General features: G+C 39.4%; 1 long non-coding RNA gene across 1 annotated transcript; it reads left to right on the forward strand.

The window, feature by feature from the left end:
* Window positions 1-6,184: 6,184 nt before the first annotated feature.
* On the forward strand, window positions 6,185-6,830 carry LOC147612854 (uncharacterized). The gene is made up of 3 exons (XR_015263420.1): window positions 6,185-6,259; window positions 6,349-6,480; window positions 6,657-6,830. It is a non-coding gene; the product is annotated as an uncharacterized LOC147612854 (long non-coding RNA).
* The last annotated feature ends 11,449 nt before the right edge of the window (window positions 6,831-18,279 follow it).

Consider the following 18,279-nt stretch of genomic DNA (forward strand, 5'->3'; position numbering starts at 1 on the left):
ACGATCCTTTATATTGACAAGCTTGTTACATTTTCCTCCTTGTCCAAGCCAAGCCTGGCAACGGACTTGGCTTGTTACAGGCACTCTTCGTAATGCCCAATTTGCATCATGCACTTCATATTCTTGTACACTCTTGGAATCATCATCCTCAAAACTCTCTGTTGTAAATTTAGTACTAGATTTTGAAGACATGGAGTATCTTTTCTTATTTGCATAACTGTACTCAGAGTGGTGACTATCATCCTCACATATATTTGAAGGCATTGACTTTGGCCTTTTCCTTCGCACAGTCTTGTCATCTCCATCATTAAAACATACTTCAGATGCAACACCCATTTCCTTTGCAACATCACTTGTTAGATCAACAACTGTTTTGGCACTAATGTCAATCTGAGATTTTAAAGATCTTTTTTTTAAGGTCTCCAGACTCGGCCCACTTCCGATAAACTGGCCCTTCAAAAAAGATGTGTATCCAGCGCTTTGTAAAATTACATTTGAGAGGTCACTAATAGAGGCATTGTAGAGACCAACATATTTGACATGGTTCAATCCAGCCCTCCAACTACCATGAATAGACTCTACTAGATTTGTTCGAGGTATCAAGTGCTTCTTGTTATCTGACATACTCTGCAGAGATATTGTAATGGCAAAATTACATTATTAACATGACAAAAAAAATTCAAGAGAAATACAAAACCAACCTCTATAATGTAGTGGCCCCAATGGGAAATCCTAGCATGCCACCATGCAAACCAAGTTTCAAGCCGTGGGGCAAGTCTGAGTCACTTGCATGGCTTGCATTCCACCATGCCCTTAGGCTTCTCATTTCGACTTCTGTAGCTTGCTCTGTAGAGGCATCCTTCTAGCATCTACATCGGATTTTAAATTCCTCTTGGCTGCCAACTTTTATACATGCCTTTGCATGGGAATGAAGACTTTTCTCCCAATGGAAAAGGCAAGAACGCTCTTTCCCTTCCATTATATTGTCAGGGCCACCATTGAAAGTGGCACGTACAGCTCTCCAGCAGTTGGCTTGGGCCTCATCTGCCATGAACCCTTTGAATTCAGCATTGTCAAACCCTTCTGAAACCATTACTTTGTTGAGAGTATCCCAAAATAGAATTTGTGCGTCAGTATCTTCCACCTTGAAGTCACAAGTTGCAATTGTTTGCAACTCTTGGATAAAAGGATTATACACATGGCAAGCCATGGTAGTCCAATATTTCATTCGCTTCACAAAGTCAAACAACACCCAACAATGACCCAGTTCTCCTCCAGGTCTCATTTTATTTACCAAATCAACCCCTGAACCAAAACCTTGGGTAGACATTTTAAATACATGACACCTGCTGAATGAACTATGTTGCAATTGTCCAGGAAACACTACACTTTGGAAATAATTATATCTACAATGTCTTTTCAAGTATAAAATTCCATCTAGCCCATCAGGTCGAGAGTCACGTCGACCCTCCTCAATCCATCTTGATAATCTACACAGACATAAAGTTGATCAATATTCATTGTGATAACATAATTTAATAAACCAATGCAATAACAAATGTTATGGTAATTACCTTCTTTTGTCGAGCAAAGGTTCACATTATTTTAGCAAATCTTGTAGCTCAACATCCGACATCTTAATCCCATCTTGCACATTTTTAGACAATAAAGTTTCCAGAATAATGTCTTGGACAATTATATTTTGTATCCCTTTAGGGCATACAGCACCACCAGCCCTCACCATTTGAGAAACTTTGGTTTTAATGGCATCCTTTGTTCTTCTAATCAAACCATCTCCAACGGGATGATTATGATGGCCATGGTGTATGACTGCACGAGTAAGATTCACACCATCTCTACATTTTGGCATGCAGAGTAACATTTCACAGTAACATCTCTCCAAGCAAATTGGTGGACAACCACAATGTATACATGATAAGGAGCCATATGATTCAATTGACACATTTGCTGGGGCCACTCTAATCAATCTCCCATCCCATTGTGTCTCATTCTCTATCCCAATTCTTTCTTTATAACCACAAGTTGCATTTATACAACGGAGGTGACCTCCACATTCCTTTCTACGAACCACACCAGGAAATACTATATTTGTTGTAATAGAATCACTCCAAACATGACCATCAAATTTTGACTCCGTACCTTTTGTGCGATGTTTCATTGAAGTAGCTGGTAGCTCAAAGAAAACATCACCATCATAAGTAGAAGGCAACTCATCCACAGTGACGTGCATTCCAACCTTCTCATAGGCCTCACGCAATCTGTTCTTTATAGGTAGTTGCATAATAATCTCAATGACACTATGTTGTTTGTCATTCTCAATGTTGCTAGCTGAATCATGTTTCCTTGCCTCGTCATTTTTGTTGCAAAAAGAGTAGAAATCTTTTTTGTTTTCGTGCACTAGAGTCTTCTGAAGTTCATTGTCATCAAGCTTGAATCTTTCTCCCTTCATGGTGAAAATATCACCAAACTGCGCATCAAGGTGAAACATTTTGTATCCATCGTCATGGACTTTGTATTGCAGCTTCATTGTCAAATCAGACCCATTATCACGAAAGTGCTGATGGACAGATATGGACCCAAGTGTGAATTGAAAATGGCTAGCAAGCACCATCTCTGACAACACTCCTCTACCTATGGAAGTGCGAACAAACATATGCACAGATCTATCCTCATTCTGAATTGTGACAGACTCCATAAGAACGGAATGGTTGAGCTGTGCAACTCAATGAGATGAAGTCCAAAGGGTGAGATCAAGAGCAGAGTGTTCGTTTGCAAGTCATGGTTCCTATTAACATCATAGTTTGTGGTAGTATAGATTGTAATTAAAGCCAATAGACCCCTTTCGTCGACGAAAGGGGTCTATTGGCCATTCATTTTCATGAGAGCCCTTGGATGAATTATGGATTAGATCGGCCATCACCGCCCTCGCCCTCGTGATGACTCGCGACCCACCCGCATGCCGCCCCCTTTCCCGCGCCCTCGTGTCTCTCTGTACTCTAGGCTCTCATGAAAATAAATGGCCAATAGACCCCTTTCGTCGACGAAAGGGGTCTATTGGCCATTAAATTTTCTTAAGGGCTCATGAAAATGAAAAGCCAAAATACCTCTTTCGTCGACGAAAGGGGTATTTTGGCCTTTTATTTTCATGAGGAAAAAGGGGCCCCAAATTTGAAAAAAAAAAACGTTTATCTTAACTTGAACTAAAGTCCCTATGAAAAAGCGACTTAAAACTTCAAACAACCATTTTGTTTTTTTGCAATTGTGTTAGCAGACACACGATATTTTCATGAAATTTTTTATAACAATAAAATCATGAGAATCCTACACAAATAACAAGAAGACGGTATCCTTAAAATCATGAGAATCTTACACAAATAACAAGAAGACGGTATCCTTAAATGACCGACAAATTTTGGCATCATTTTCATGAAATTTTTTATAACAATAAAATCATGAGAATCTTACACAAATAACAAGAAGACGGTATCCTTAAATGACCGACAAATTTTGGCATCGTTTGGGGCTGGCCCCCCTTTTTCCTCATGAAAATGAGAGGCCAAAATACCCCTTTCGTCGACGAAAGGGGTATTTTGGCCTTTCGTTTTCAATCTTCAACGCCTTTCGTTTTCATCAACGCTCTGCCTCCCTCGCCCTCGCCCTTGCTCTGCATCGTGGTATACAAATCATCAAGGCTCTGCCTCCCTCGCCCTCACCCTTCTCTGCATCGCGGTATACAAATCATCAACGCTCTGCCTCCCTCGCCCTTGCTCTGCATGGCGGTATAAAAATCAACGCTCTGCATGGCGGTATACTCCAAATCAACGCTCTGCATGGCGGTATACTCCCCTTGTGCTTGGCGCGACGTCGAGAGGTGCTGACAAAAGCGGTGGAAGCTTTGAGCAGAGGATGAGCCAGCTGCGCGAAGTGGAAAGCTGACTCCAGGTTTGTATTCATCACAGACGCATACCTGATGATCTTTGACCGTTTTCACCTGATGATTTACGTGCTGAATGAGCTCCACTTGAGCAAGTGCCGGCGGAAGTTCATCTACCATCTCGAGGGCATGGTAGGCTATCCTTGTGAGCATGGGCCCCGCATTCATGTACTTTTTATTTTTGTCTGAGTTCTTCAGATTTCCTTCCACTAGCTTCTCATATATGTATTCAGGCAAATCACATCGGACCACTTTGTTCTCTGACATTCCCATTGCCATGACCACCGCCACATGTCTAATTGGCTACGTATATCTTTATAATGGATTCTTTCAATTTGTTTTGCATATCTTTATACGTGACCTCCAACAATGTGGTGCACATGGCATAATAGGATGGAATTATAGAGTTTTCACCATGATTGCAAGGATCTATGCCATGAAGGATAATGAAGAATATTAAATGATTGCAAGGATCTATGCCATGAAGGATAGAGCAGCATACTATGTTTGCAGCATCAACTTGGATATTTTGAAGTTCGATACCTCTCAAGGCTTTTATGATTGTTGGTTGCCTATTTTGAGTAGAAGAAGAGACTCAGTAGGAGTTTTATGATCAAGACTCTTTGTGCTTTCCCCCAATATCTCCCTTATGATATTAGGGAGGTTTTAAAGATGTTTAAAATGCAAAAAAACATGTCTTTTCTAGTCAGTCATTGCAAATTGGTTGACTAGATTATTATTGCACAGTGAACATATATACCAAGCTGTATAAACAAAATACACTGTGTGGTTTAAGGGCACATCACGTTGTTTTCCTACACACCACATGATATTGACATATGTACGCATAGTACTTGGAGATTTTTTGCTTCCCTTTTAGACACATGCACTATTATGAAAATAAGGCAAGGAGACGAGGAGACACAACACTATTCGAGATATTGTATGCTTTTAAGGTTAATAACTTGTTCTTGTATGCTTAATAACTTTTTCTTGTATGCTTTTGTTGTCCAGCTAGTCTCCTCAAGCCCCATCATCTCGTCAAGTGCAACTTCAATTAGCAGCATCACGATCAAGCTTCAGGTATTTTCTATTTTGAAGCCTCTTGGGGTATCTTTGTATGCTATTGAAGTAATGCTGGGACTTAATTGACCTTGTAAGTCTATTCTATGGCATGTGATGACTTCTTTTTTTAAATGCATCTTTGTCACATTGGCAGGATGGTAAAATTAAGAACTTTTGAGAGGAGGGGGAGAGGTGGAAGAGGAGAACGAGGAGGCAAGAGAGGTGGAAGGACAAGTAGCAAGAGAAGTTTGCAAGTGGAATCTACAACAAATTTAGAGATTCAAAAAGAGGTTGAAATTGAAGTTGAAGAGGATAAGGAGATGGAAGACTTTGAAGACACTACTATAATTGTGGAGGAATCTTCTAAGAAGAGAAAGAAAGAGGATAAACAACTGGATGAGGAGTTTGAGCAAGAGTTTCCTGCTGCACTTGATATTGGCCAAGGGAAGGATGTTATTGAATCTCTTGCAATCAATCCTGGAAAGATTGCTCCCTTGATCCCATTATGTTGTTGTGTTGTAAACACAAGAGTGAGAGGCCTACGAACTGATATGGATAGCCTAAAGCAAGCTCTAGAGGCAGAAAAATATATTCAACAGAAAGGAATGTTTATTTTATCTACAACACTTTCGGATGGTGTTTCACAAGAGGTGACAGATGAATTGAACAATCATGGGATTCTTGTTGGAGGGATGTAAATGCAGAATTTGAGGCACAGATTGTTGATGATGCTGATTGGTCATTTTTGTCTCGAAAGATGTTTTTTGTGTGGGAGGGGAATCACTGTACTGTTGCATGGATGTCTCTAATTGAGGAGAAATTCAAGACATCAAAGGCATGGCATATTCGAGTTTTAGCAAGTTTTATTACTCCAGAGAAAGAAACAGAAATGAAGCTAATAGCTGCTCTTCAAAGATTCAATCTGTAAGTGCGAGTTCTTACTTATATGTGTTACCTTTTTTCGAGCTTTTAAGGGTTTTGTGAACAATTCTTAATATGTTTGAAGCTATGTATTTTTTATTTTTCAGCCTTAATGAAACAGAAATTATTAAAACAAATCTTAAGGATTATTTGTTCAACACGAAGATAATGTGTTCATGTGATGAGAATGAGTACTTATCACTTTTTTCTGAGGAAGAAAAAAAGACACTTGAAAAGCATAGAGCAAATGAAAGCAGTAAAGGATCAAGTACTTGGTATCCTTTGACATCTCTGATGCTAGGGAGAATGGTATTTGCAGTAAGTTTCATACCATTTGTCATGGATGTCTTTTAAATTAGAACTAACTAATTCATTGTACTCATTCATCTCTTTGGAATATATTTTAGCCACTATACAAGCAAGATTATGAGGCAAAGCTAAAGGAACTTCAGCCAAATTTGAGTGTTGCTGATATGGAGAAATCACTTAAAAGTATTCGAAAGGATGTGAATCTCAAGTATGGTCGAAAAATGATCAAGGTATGGTTAATTTAATGATTCTTAACATAAAGTTGACTTTTTAAAGTGTTCAAGTGTTTTTTGAGATTGGTCATATGATCTTTGTTTACAAAATGATTAAGGTATGGGATATGCATGTATTGTATGATTAAAAAATACAGTTGAGTGTGACGATTGCATGTACTGTTTATATGTAGATTCTGTCTATTGTCAAACCAACAAATGGTGAAGATTGGTTTAATATCTTGTGGAGCCTCCCATTTGATGATAAATCATCCATTGTCACATTGGAAAAGTTGTATAACATCTCCATTGCAAAAGTCTCAAAGGAGACACAACTAGCAACCCTCAGAATCTTAGGGTCAGATTCAAATTTGAGAACAAGTTATGGGATGCCAAAAGCTGATAGAGAATTCATAAAGTGGATGGCAAAAGAGGCATGGATGGATCAGTTGCTTTGTGAATCTGAGAGGTTACTCTCTCAGGTCTTGGTTGCTAGTCAACAAGCTAGCTTTGTGCTTCCTCAAGATCCTACGTTGAGAGAGTATTTTGGGGAAATACAAGCAATGAACAGACTTGAACTTTATGAAGATTTAAAGGAAATCTTCAATGACTATTGCTACAACTGCAAAACAACAGGACAAATGGAGATGACGAGGGCATCTCGACGATTGGTATTTAGGTAAGCAATACATTTTTTTTCCTTTTCAATTAAAAATCCATCCTTAAGTATTTTGCTTTTGTACTAAGACTCTTATTGTATGCAGATTCTTGCAATCCTTAAAAGTTGTTGGGGTAAGATTGAAAAATTGTTGCCCATATGTCGAGTATGGACAAAAATTCAGGACTTAAATTTCTGTATGTACTCTCCAAACATGATAGAAAAAGAAGGGAAGCAAGTGCTCTCTGAGTGGGAGAGAAAGAACTGCCCACATGTGGTGGCTCGATATGAAAAAAGGATGTTGCATCGAGGAGGAGGTAGAGCTGTACACACAGCATAAAAAGGGAGAGATGGGTTCATCAAGCTCAAATTCAATCCATGAGGATGATGCAGTCATTGAGGTTCAAAAAACACTTGAGAAGATGACTAAAAAGGACAAAGATTCAAGTATGGAACTAAAGAAGGGTGGTAGGCCACCAAAAAATCCTGGTACTAATAATGGTAAGTTCTCTTGATCTTTTTTCAAGCTATTATTTGTTTGTGTAACATATGTTGTTATCACTTTGTGTCTTTACATATGTGGTGTGGGTACAGATGTGCAGGTACTGCAGTCTACACCCATTCTGAAAGGATGTAAATGGAAAGATAGGTCTGTCCGCTTTTTGTACATTCCATTGACCTCTCTAACTTTGAATCAGAGTGGCACATGTGATGCTTCACATTGCAAGGTTTGGTGCTATGATTATGTCAAGTTTGGGAAGCAATTGTCTGTCTCAAACTTCACACAAGCCTATATAGACATGAAGGAATACTTTGTGGGTCTTGGAGGTGAAAGAAAAACAAGAAATGGTAAGAGTGTTGCTTGGGCTGCAGATTTTGTCATTATTGATCTGCCTACACAGCTAGAAGCTCTTGGAGTAGAGGATTCCACATCTCCATCTTGGAATTTATTAACAGAGGACCATGTACGCTACTCCTTGCTAGTAGCGGCCATAGTTGTTTCAGATTCTGGCTGGATCCTAGTTATGTGTGCTCCTCATGTTCTTCATTTGGTTGAGCGTTATGCTAGGATCAGTAGATTGGAGTTTGCATGTCGAATGTACATGCAATGCTTGGATGCATATTGCACAATCAAAGTTGGTGGTATTGATCATAAGGTGAGACAATTGTCATACAATGACCTGTTGAAAGAATTTATGCTCTCGTATAATGAAATGGCTTGTACTAAGTATATGTTTAATTCTTTTCTTATCTTTAGGTGGATGTTGTGGTTTTATGCCTTCTTCATCGGGCTGGTATGTCTTGTGTTTGTAATCCTGGAAATGCTATAAAACATGGAGAGAGTATTCCATGGAGAGGTGCATTAGAGAGGGCTCCATGCATGATGTTGTACTTCTTGGAGTTCTTGTGTCCAATTTCTGGACATGTGGTGGACTTAGGTTCTGGGACTGGTTCTATGCAAAAAGCATGCGTGCATTCTGGGAGAGCATGCTTATCTATTGAGAATGATCTTGATATTTGCAATTCTATATTGCAACCATTTTTGGATTGACAGAAAGGAAAGGGAAATGTGTTAAGCAACTTATGGGACTCTAAATGATTCCGAAGATGTAGAAATGGTTGTTAATCTTCCAGACGACTAGTAAGTATGTTACTCTCGTGTTTTATCTTTTTAAACCTATTTGTTGGAGAATATTATTATCAATGAGGCATTGATATTGATTGATCTATTTTAGCTTTATGCCTTCTTATGCAGGTGCTATGGCTGAGATGATGTGTAATGACATTGCATTCAATGCCCCCATCAAAGAGAGAAGGCATCGTCGCAATATCTATGTGGATGACATTAGTAAAGAAGATTGAGTCTAGTGATTTGACATGAGTTTTTCCCTTCAAGCATTGAGTCTAGTGATTTGACATGAGTTTTTCCCTTCAAGCAATTCATTTTGCTTGTGATGCCCTAGTATTGAACATGCATAACTTTTGTGGTGTCTTGCACCTATTTCATTTGCTAGAGATGTAGTAATCATATTGAAGAACTATTAGTACATCATGTGAGTACCCACCATGAATATTAATCTCAATATCGCATATTCAATTTTGAGCATGTTGGTTTCATAAAACTTTTTCTATTTGCTAGAGATGTGATAATCATGTCATATCTTAATTAAGGTTTGCATGTCAAAACTATGAGTTGTGTAAAAATGATCATCATGGTGAATTGAATCTTGAAGTATCTCCTTGCAACTAATAAATGTTTTGGCATAGATGCATGCAAATTTGCACCCTAAATTCTTCACTATGTGACTTGCAATCATTTCATCATCACTATCTATCATGGTAATATGAATGATGGATGATGTAGGTGGAGGGTGATGAAATGAAGTAGACATGAAAAGTAGTTTTGTGAATAAAGGGATCTTATAAGTCCTAAATACTATTGGAAAGAAATGTAATTAAATGTATATAGCATCTTTGTAGGGTAGTTTTATGACTAAAGGGTGTGTGATGTGACTAAAGGGTGTGTGATGTTAGCGGCATCTTTGTGGGGTAGAAATGTATATAGTATCTTCTTGGGGTAGTTTTATGACTAAATGGTGTGTGATGTTATGATAAAATTGTCTACGAAATCACAATATAGGCCATGCTCAGAAAAATGTGCTCAGACCAAGACGCTCAGAGAAAAGACATACCCTACATACAAGATCTTGAAGTATAAAAATACCATGTAGAAAAAAACTCTCTTATGAAGACGATTACGCTCTTAAAAATAGTATCATGGTCTTGTTTTTAGTTCAAATGTACCTTTGTTATAATGATGACTAAGAATTCTCCATGTTCCCTTCATTGTTGATTCACTTGATGATGTGGATCCTAATATTTTACCACGGTATTGAACACTATGTGCGTGAGCATATTGCTTTATCATCTCCACTTCCACAAGTCCATTCTTTGTGTGAAAAGTTCCTACACAAGAAAAATGAATTTTTTAGAAATTATTTAATTTCTTTTAGAATTATATTTATAATTCCACAAGTCCAGTCCTGTGTGAAACATGTCTGGCACAAGAAAAATGACTTTTTAATTAATTTCTTTTAGAATTATGTATGTGCATATGTGTGTGTGTGTGTGTGTGTGTGTGTGTGTGTGTGTGTGTGTGTGTGTACACATGCACATACATGTATATATAAACACACAAACAAATAAATATGTACATATACATACGTACACTCACACGCACACACATATATACATACATATGTGTGTGTGTGTGTGTGTGTATACATACATATTTACATATGTATACATGCGTGTGTGTGTGTGTGTATATATATACATACATATTTACATATGTATACATGCGTGTGTGTGTATTCCTACTTACTTTTGCTAATAAATAAAGATTTGATCTAACTCTTGTGAGACCTCAAAAAAAACATAAACCCAAGTTTTATGATTTCAGACTCTGAAATCATCTTCTATGTCTACCAAATCTTCTCTTCATGGTTCCTAATCATAATTAGGTCATCCATAATGATCTCGTACTGCCACGCTCAGAGAAAATATACAATTTTACATCTAACGGGATTTTAGAAATATTAATCTTATAAAGAAAGCATCTATCTGTTAGTAGTACCATGCCCGAAGAGCTTGTCTGAATCCGTATAACTTGCACACTTTGTTTTTTGAACCACGTATCTCAAACCTGAGTGGATGCACCACGTAAACCTTCTTCTTGAGATGGTCATTTAGAAATATCATTTTCACATCCATTTGCAATACCACCATGAGTGGCCAAGGCTAGTATTGTATTGTATAAATATTGGTCAATCTAGATGTGAGGAAGAATGTCTCTTGAAAGTTGAACCTTTCGACTTGTGCAAAACCCTTTGCCCATGAGTGTTGCCTTGTACTTATCCAATGTAGTATAAGACTTGTACTTGGCCTTCCAAACTCACTTGGTGCAAATAACCTTCTATTTTACAGAATTATGCACAAGATTCTAAGTGTGGTTTCTAAAAATTGAGTCATACTCTAACTACAATTTGATCTATAATGCTTCCTCCAAGATGGATTTCATTATCTCAACCACCATCAAGGCCATATCAAAAATGTGAGTAGGTTCACTCTTTTTCTCCTCTATTCTCTTGGATTTGTGAACAAATATTTTCTCTTCTATTACCATGATGGAGGTTTTTGTGAAAACCATAAGATCTCTCTAGATAATTCTTGTGTATAAACATGCATAAATCAAGCATAAACTCATCCACCCGAGGGATGCACACATGGATTATAATGAAGTACATAATATCTTTACCTTGATGTCCCATACCATCAAGAGGTATGACTCCAGTCCCGCAGCAGCATGTAGTTGTAGTTGTAGTGTGAAATGGTAGGTGAGTAGATATGATCCTCTACACAAGAGAACATAACATAACCTAGCCTCAAGATAACATCCCTTGAGTGTGCCCCATGCCCCTATTATATAGGAGGGCCCTCAAGTGACTCTTGTTTCTCTATATCCCATGTGTGACCCTTGGATGCCTAGCCCTAACCTCAACCCTTAAGGTTAGTCCTCACCCATGCTCCACTAGAGCTTGTTCTCCCATGCTCCCATGCTCAGAAGCCTAATGTGGGTTAGCCTTCTAGTATATGCACACATAATGTGCATATAACATACTTCCCCTCTCTCAAAAAATTGCACTCTTACAATGAAAAGAAAGAAATTTGCACTGAACATTCTCAACCGACTCCCAAGTCGAATCCTCTATTTCCCCATCTAATTTTAACCCCAGGGATTAGGCAACTATATGAAGTTTTCTTTCCTTGAATTCAAGTACCTTATCAGGTTCATGTGGAACATAGGATAAATTTTTGACTTCAATAAGTTCTTGAGGAGTAACTGTGTTATCCTCACCTCCCAGTTTCCCTTTCAATCTACTGACATGAAAGACTGGATGAACTCTAACATGTGGAGGTAGTTTCAGTTCATACGCAACTGTGCCAATCCAATGTATAACTCGAAATGGACCACAATATCTAGGAGATAAATTCAAGCATTTTCTTGTTGAGAAAGTCTGAGAATCTTTAGGAAGCTGTAAATAAACCAATGCTCTTGGTTCAAAAGACCGAGATGAGCGTCCCCTATCAGCATGCTCTATCCTGAGCACTCCTAATAGAATCCTGAGCTTCGGTCAACATTTCCTACATATCACGCAAGACTCTCCCTCGATGCATCAAACTCAATGTCCTTAAGGCCAACATCAATTGGTATCTTGGGTTGAAACCCATACATAAGCATGAACGGACTAAAACCAATAGCCATATGTTTAGAACTGTTATAGGCAAATTCCATCATTGGAAGATACTTTTCCCAATTTGATGATTTTCCAGAGACATGCACGAAGCATATCCTCTATAATCTGATTCACACGCTTTGTTTTCCCACATCAGACTACTGCGGATGATGATCAGAGGAATTCATATTCAAAGTAGTTTCCTCATTGTAAACCATTCAGAATAAAGTAGGAAAACATGGCATTATAGCAGTAGAAACCAGGGATCCATCGGTGGCCTGACGTACCCACATCTGCACAGGGAATCCTCGGCGTCCCGAGTTACCCATATCAACATAAGGAGTCATCAACATCTCGATGAATCACATATGTACATCCGTAAACCATCAGGTGGACTGTTAAAACCCTAAGATCTCTCTAGATAATTGTTATGCATGAACATACATAAATCAGACATAAACTCATCCACCACCCCCGAGTCCAAGGGACGCACACATGAATTATAACGAAGTACATCATACCTTTACCTTGATGTCCCATACCATCAAGAGGTATGAATCCAGTCCAGCAGCATGTAGCTGTATTGTGAAATGGTAGGTGAATAGATATGATCCTCTACACAAGAGAACATTATTGAGATTCAAGCTCGATGTCAGTGTGAGCCAGCTATGCTATGTGCTGGTGGCAGATTAGGTAGGAACATGTGTGAGACATAAATGACCAGCTGGTCATAGTGTGTGGACATTAGCTAGGGTTAGTAGAGTGTGGACACAACTCATTGTGTGTTGTGTGGATTATGGATTAGTGCATTATGCTTTGTGTGAGAGTGGACATGGCTTCCCTCTATGGTTAGGGTTTGTAATATACATTAGGGTTTTCTCCTGTGTGTGTGTCTCCTTCCCCTCTACCGTTCTTTTAACATGGTATCAGAGCCTTGTGCTGTTTATTAGGGTTTATGAGTGAGTGAGTGAATAGGGAAAAGAAGCTGTGAAGCTTGCCATTGGAGCTGTGAAGCTTGGAGCACACCGATTCTTATCAAATCTGAGAGCTTGGCCTATCGGGTAAGGTCTTCTAGACATCCTTGAGCGGATTGCAGGTGATACAGGCAAAAACAAAGCATTTTAGAGCAAATCAAAGCAAAGCAAAATTCTGGTTTTTGGAAGCTTTCCATTAAAGCTTGAAAGCATTGATGTATGGTGAAAATACAAGTGATTCTGGCAAAAGACATGTATTTGACAAAGAGGGATGTATTGGCAACTTCTATGCAAGCCTTAAACAAAATTTGGAGCAATTTACATGCATTTGATTGAGTGAAATTACTGGTTTTTTGAGCTCTCACAAAATAGAGAGAAGGAAGCCCAAAATTGATGCATTTGGAGTGAGTTTTTTGCTAAAATCCAACCATTTACTGGTTACACACATACCTAAGTGTGTTGGGGAGTTGTATACCTCATCAATTGTCACTTCAAACCTTCCCAAATCCCCTAATTGCAGGCGGCGCAGCCATCAACAGAGAAACAGAACAATTTTTTGGTTTTTTGACTACAAGGAGATCGATTTCTCATCAAGTGCTTGATATCTTCCACAATTTCTTTAGCAATTGCATGCTTTACACTTTGGAGAAGAGGGCTATGTGATTTTTTTGGTCAATTATGCCTAATTGAGCTGGGAATGAGCTGATTAAAACAGGCTCTCCACTGGTTGTAGAGAAACAGAGCATTTTAATTGAGCAATTAATCTTTGGTCTTTTACAATTGGACAAATTCCTCTTACATGGAGTTTATGGACACTATTTCTAAGCTAATGAATGCCCGGTTGCTCAATTTGGACAAATATTGAAGGAATTAGAGCAAATTTTTTATTGGTTTTTCTCGTTTTTCTGGTTTTTCCAAAAACAGAGAAAGGGGTTTTTAAAAATTGATATGTACACATGTCAGATGGTGTCGATACTCAACATTGATGTTGATTAGGTGTCAATGCAAGTTGCCCATACTTGATTGCACCATTACATTGTGATTTGGAGCCTTGGAAGGCGTGTCAATTCAGGGTATCTCGCACTGCATGAGTCAGTTCATCTTGGATGATTACAGGTTGATTTTCTACATCAAATTTGGAGTTTGTTGGCTACCTTGGAGTATCTGGAACATTAATTGGAGTGTGGTTGAGCTGAGGAAGGCTCATTTACAAATTTGAAGTGTGCGGAAGGTGTATGCATTGAGCGAACATGTCGGACAATCTAGTTCAGATTGTTGGTGAAAAGCTGGATAGGAAGAACTTCCAGGCATGGAAGTACAGGATAAAGAGTTTCTTGAAAGGAAAAGGATTTTGGAATCTCATTACAGGTGCTGATGAGCCTGAGCCTGAGCTACCTCGACAACCTACACAACAGCAGCTTATTGCTCATAAGCAATGGTCAGAGAGAGCATTCAAAGTGCTGCATTATTTGTCTATATGTATTTTTGATGCTATGCTCATACACATACAGGATGCTGAGAATCCCAAAGATGCATGGGATACTTTGGTCAAAATGTTTGATACAGATACGAGTGCTCGCAAGTCTCAGTTGCGACAGCAGATACACAATGTGAAAAGGAATAAAAGGAGCATACATGATTATGTGCAAGAAATCAAGAAGTTTGCAGATGCATTGGCCACAATAAATGCCCCCATGCCTGATGATGATTTGGTGGATATTACCTTGCGTGGTCTTGGCAAGGAATACAAATCCTTTGATACATCTATCTCAGTGAGGAGTACAGGTCTACCCGACTTCTCGATGAGTTGGTTTCACTCTTGTTGGTTGAGGAAATCAAGCTCAGAGATTCATTTCTGGATGCATCTACTAGCCATGATGATGGCAGAAATTAGGCTTTTTACTCGCAGAGAGGTTTTAGAGGCAGGGAGAGATTCGCATCACATGGACGTGGTGGTAATGGTCGTGGATGGCAGGATAGGCCTCCACAACAGAATTTTCAGCCTTCATATGGTGCTTGAGGTGGACGTGGATATGCACCTCAGCGAGGCAGAGGTAACCCCCGTGGTAGAGGACGTTGGCAAGGCCAACAAAATTCTATGCAAGATGTGGAATGCCATTATTGTGGCAAATTTGGACTTATGGCGAGAGATTGTTTCTGCAAACAGAATGATTTGAGAGGGGGAAGAGCACAACGTGGTGGTCATTATGGTGGAAACTATGCACAACATGGTGGTAACTATGCATCAAGTAGTAATGATGGAACTGCAAATCATTTGTTTGCCATGAAGCATGTTGTGGGTTCAATGATGACAAATGCTGAGAATGATGATACATGGTATATGGACTCAGGAGCATCAAACCATATGACCTGTCATGGTGAATGGTTTGAGCATATGAAGCCTATGGATGTAAAAGGCTATGTGAAAACAGGTGATGATACCCAGCATGTCATTACACATGTTGGAAGTGTACCATTGGTCATGCACAATGGTCAGACAAAGTCTATGTCAGATGTGTTGTACGTGCCTTCGATCACAAAGAGTTTGGCCTCAGTTGGTCAAATGGTGGAACAGGGATTACAGGTTAGGTTCAACGAGCATGGATGCTTCGTTGAGGACTTCAAACATGGATGTAGAGTGATTGCTAAAGGCAAGAAAGAAGGAAGATTGTTTAAGCTGGATGCTGGAATTCCTGAGCTAAAATCAACCATGTTCTCCAAAAGCAGGAATGTGGTACAGGATATTGATATGTGGCATAAGAGGATTGGACATGTCAATATATAGAGATTAAAGAACATGCAAACAAGAGGCATTGTCAATAGATTGCCTAGGTTCAAATATGATGGACATATGCATGTTTGTGAAGCCTGTCAATTTGGAAAGCAAGCAAGGTTGAGGTTTCCTAGAGAAGGAAATATGAGTAACAGGCCACTTGAGATCGTACATAGTGATGTATGGGGTCCTACACAAAACCCATCTATCAAAGGCAGTTTATACTATGTTACATTCATAGATGATTTCAGCAGGATGACATGGATATACTTTCTGAGAGAAAAGAGTGAAGTGTTGGAAAAGTTCATGGATTTCAAAGCTTTTGCAGAAAAGCAATATGGCTGTTGGATTATGAAAAGATGCAGGGGGGAAGAGAGCTTGAGCTCTTTCAAGCACACACACACACTCACAAACCCTAATAGAGAACACACAAGGTGAGAGGCTGAAAATCTTCTTCTTCTCTACTCAACACTCAACACACCATATACAAGAATAAGAGTACACACTAATATGAAAGGTACTCAACCAAATACATACACGGGTTCTCTATAGTGTGAACCCAACTAAATGAGCTGGCGCTATAACTATGCCAGTCTCTAGAATGGCTGTCACACAGCCTGTCATCCCACTGGCCGCATATCACCCAAGATCTCACCAACCATGCCAGTGGTGTAAGTGTGGGGCCTATCCCCCAGGCAGGTCATCAGTGGCCATCGCCTCACTAGACGAGCTCAATATCTCAACACTCCCCCTCGAGCTCAACTCCATCTCATGTACACCAACAAGCGAAGCCCTGAATCTGCGGAGCTTCTCTGTACCCAATGCTTTGGTGAAGATGTCAGCTACCTGATCCTCTATGCTGACATAAACAAGGTCAAGGTCTCTTGCCAAGATCTTCTCTCTGATGAAGTGGTAGTGGACCTCTATATGCTTTGTACGAGCATGAAAGACTAGGTTCCTGGCCAACTGTATACTGCTAATGTTGTCACAAAAAATGACAACTTGTCTATCCACTGATAGACCCAAATCTGCAAGTAGCTTTCTCAACCAAGCTACCTCACATGTTGCCATAGCAGCTCCTCTGTACTCAGCCTCTGTACTCGATAGAGCAACCGTAGGCTGCTTCTTGCTGCTCCAAGTCACAACAACACTCCCCACCAAAGAAAACATAAAGCCACTGGTAGATCTTCTATCTGAGATACTATCAGCCCAATAAGCATCTGTGTACCCATGTACACATATCTCTGTCCCAGTCTCATAGAATAGTCCACAATGCAAAGTAGACCTCACATACCTCAGTATGCGTCTCACTGCATCCAAATGTGGTTTCCGTGGAACCTGCATAAACTGACTCACCAACCCAACAGCATAGCTCAAATCTGGTCTGGTGATCATCATATAGATCAAGCTTCCTACTATGCTCCTATACATAGTAGGATCCTCCAAGATCTCTCCTGAATCTGCACTCAACTTGCCATTCTGATCCAATGGCACAGAAATAGGCTTACAGCCTGTCATACCATACTTGGACAACATGTCCAAGCCATACTATCTCTGCAGTAATCCAATACCATGTGGTGACCTAATCACCTCAATGCCCAAGAAATATCTGAGCTCCCCCAGATCCTTCATCTCAAACTTCTGTCTAAGCAAGATCTTTACATCAAAGATCTCTGCATCATGGTCCCCAGTAATGATCAAGTCATCTACATAGATGACAACAAGCACAACTCCTCTATCACCATGTCTCACATACAATGAGAAATTTGCATTGGCTACATGAAAGCCAATAGTGACAAGATATTCAAAAATTTTGTCAGACCATGCTCTTGGTGCTTGCTTTAAGCCATACAAGGCTTTCTTTAACCTGCAAACATGCTCGGGGTGACCCACATCCTCATAACCAGGTGGCTGCAACATATACACCTCTTCTTGCAAACCCCCATGCAAGAATGCATTCTTTACATCCATCTGATGTAAAGACCATTGCTTTGATGCAGCCACTGCTATCACAACTCTCACCATTGCCATCTTGGCAACTGGGCTGAAAGTTTCCTCATAATCAATCCCATATGTCTACGCATATCCTTTAGCTACCAATCTAGCCTTGTACCT

This window comes from Cibotium barometz, chromosome 44 (assembly GCF_041138505.1).
Source record: "Cibotium barometz isolate CiBa-2024 chromosome 44, ASM4113850v1, whole genome shotgun sequence".
In the NCBI taxonomy this organism is placed as follows: domain Eukaryota; kingdom Viridiplantae; phylum Streptophyta; class Polypodiopsida; order Cyatheales; family Cibotiaceae; genus Cibotium; species Cibotium barometz.